Here is a 2,972-nt window from a genome sequence, read left to right as displayed (position 1 = left end):
TGGAGCCTTCATTCAAGGATAGGGCTTTGGAAGAGAACAGCACCCTGAAAGATTATAAGCTTATTTTAGGCAGATCTTCATGAGGCATAGAGTAGAGTTGTCCATTTATAGTCAATTCAATTGTGACTGAGTATTTAGAAAAAGTAAGACAGAAACCTTATAGGAGGGTTTCAGTATTGTTGAGCTAGGGGACTAAAGGAAGATGTAAATAACTGGTAAATAAGAATGATTACAGGTATTTGAAAGAATAGAGCCAGTAGAGCTACACAGAGGTCGGCATGGTAGACGCCGCCTATCTTATTGGACATTTTTCTCTCCACTTTGTCAATAGAACACTAGTTTCATTGAAGGAGCAATGAGCAGTGAGTGAAGACTGTGGGACATTTACAAGCTACAAGCCCACGTCTGTTGGAGATTTCTAGAAACTGTGGTTTCCTGGCAGGCAGTGTTATTTTTCATTTGTCCTCTCTGTTCTCCTTTTGCCTTCCTTCCTAGACTCTTTAGGAGGTAGCAAGGATGAAAGGGATCCATCTGCAGGGTGACAATGACAAAAATGGATTGTTGAGTACCCTTCAGTTCTCACCTGTTACGTAAAACAGACAGTCGAAGTTTTTTAACAGATAATCCAGCAGAACAATAGGGAGACTCTTTCCACTGTCAATATGTAATTCCTCATGTGGGTACTAATTTTGTGCATCAGAGAGTCTCTGAATCTTCCAAGTTGATGGCACGTTTTGCTTGACCTCCCCTTGTCTAGCTCTCTGTGGACTCCTCCATAGGAATGCCCTGGTAGCAGCGGTGACAATTGCAGGCGAGTGCGCATCCTTCTGGGCTAGATGTATCATGTTAGCAGAAAATGGAGTCTGAGACTCTCCAAAAGTTTGGGAAATGAAATTTTAGCGTGTGATTCCTCTATAAGCACTTCCAGAGTTGTGCGTGTAGGCATCTAGTTTATAATTATGGACATCAGCTATAAATAAGCTCATGTCGTTACAGTCAGGGTGTGTGACTATGTTTATTGCTGGACGGATTTAGGGAACTCGTTGAGGAGCTAATTTTAAATCTAGTGGTCAGCAACACCAGGCTCAGATGCTGCCGTGCTTTAGGTCGATCTCAGATAATGACATTCAGTCTCCAGCGTCTTTAGGTTTTTGGAGGGATTTAGATATAATGCTGCATGCTTGCAAGCCCAGCAGCCAGGAGGCTGGGGCAGGAGGATTGCAAATTTGAGGCCAGTCTGGAGCAGGTGATTTTTATTAAGATCTTGTCTCAATTCTCTCACACCTTCCCAAAATGTCTGAGAAAACGGGAATTGTGTGGACTAACGATGACTCAATGATCAGAAGTGTACTTCGTTTTCCTTAGCATGGAGTGCACAGGTGAGTGGAAACACCTCTTAGGACAATGAGGTCAGAAATTCCTCCAAAGGGCTGCTGGGAAGATGGCCTATGAGTTGCAAGTCAAGTTGGATCAGTCATCCCCTAAGTTTTGAGAAATTAGTCAGGTTTTATGGCACCCTATTGTTCTTACAATGTAGTTGACTGGACTCCATTATTGTATAGGTCAATGGAATTTATTTATAAATTAAATATTTATAATTTAAATAACTTATCAATTTTTTTTTCTTCTTGTGCTAACAAGAGCATAGGCCAAGGTTTATAGCTCTCCCCACATCCCAAAGTCGTAAAGATTTGAGTTGCTAATCTGGGCTCTCTCTCTTTCAATATACATTCTTTGAAGGGCTATTTACTATTCTCTCTCCCGGATGTTATGTTGGCCAAATGGAAATGTTCTCCAAGGGATGACATGGAAGCAAAGTAAGATAAAGAGCCATGTTTGACAGAGACTGTGGAGAGCTTCACTGAAAGTGAAGTGATCAAAACTAGCATCATGGAGAAATGTAGACTCTCAGGAAAATATGTGTAAATCAAATCTGTCCAGTAATTTCAGTGCCATTTTGAAAAGTAAATCCCTTTGCGAGGACTCATCAGATCCACTGCCGTCCAAGAGCTGGTTGGGCAGGAGGAGTGATGATTACAGCCAGAGACACAGCGGATTTCTTTACATCCACAAAAAGAGAGAGAGAAAAAAATGAAAACAGTCCTTCAGGCAAAATGCTAAATATAGGCTCATTTTGGTGCAATGAAGCTGTTTGAATAAATGAGACTAATAGTTTTTATCTAAACCATCTGTGGTGTGAAATGGGAAGTCATATAGAAAAGTCCTTGGAGACTCTGATTGCACTGCATTATGGGAAAGGGGGAGGAGAGAAAACTGCTTGTTCTCCATTTCTCTGGGAATTAACAAAGTGATTGGCAAAGGGAAGCTGGGGACCAGCGGGGGCAGGCTGCAGGCAGTCTGTGAATGTTCACAGAAAGCAAAACCAGAGTCCTGTCAGGAAACTGACACGCTATGGAAAGTTGCAGATTCTGTCTCCTACAAGGAAAACAGATAAACAGGAAATGAAAGAAAATGAAAGAAGGAGGGGAGAGGTGGGGAGAGACAGAGTGAGGGAGGGTAAGGAAGGGGAGAGGAAGAAAAGGCAGTTAGAGAAACCAGGGTGGGAAACAACCAGTCAAGGAATCTTTGGAAGGAATCAGGGAGTTAGTTGAAAGGATTGTCACCTCCTTTATTTTGGTTTGCTGAAACCCTGTCATGAAGGAAATGGCCCCATCTGGCTGGGTGCAGTCCATACAGTACTTGCCTTGCAAGCCAAAGGATCTCAGTTTTGGGTCCCCAGAACCAAAGTAAAAAACAAAACAAACAACAAAGTCTTGATGGTGGCATAGAGTCCCAGGACAGGGTGTGAAGAAAAACAGATGGCTGGGTTCACTGGCCAGCTAGCCAGGCGGCCGACCCTGCTTGGCTAGTTCTAGGCCGCCAAACAATTTGCCTAAAAGAAACATAAAGTGGACTGTACCTCTGGCCTCCACACTCACACACATGTTCTCATACACACACATACTCGCACA

This window comes from Myodes glareolus, chromosome 16 (assembly GCF_982192425.1).
Source record: "Myodes glareolus chromosome 16, mMyoGla1.1, whole genome shotgun sequence".
In the NCBI taxonomy this organism is placed as follows: domain Eukaryota; kingdom Metazoa; phylum Chordata; class Mammalia; order Rodentia; family Cricetidae; genus Myodes; species Myodes glareolus.
Note: the sequence above shows the minus strand (reverse complement) of the source record.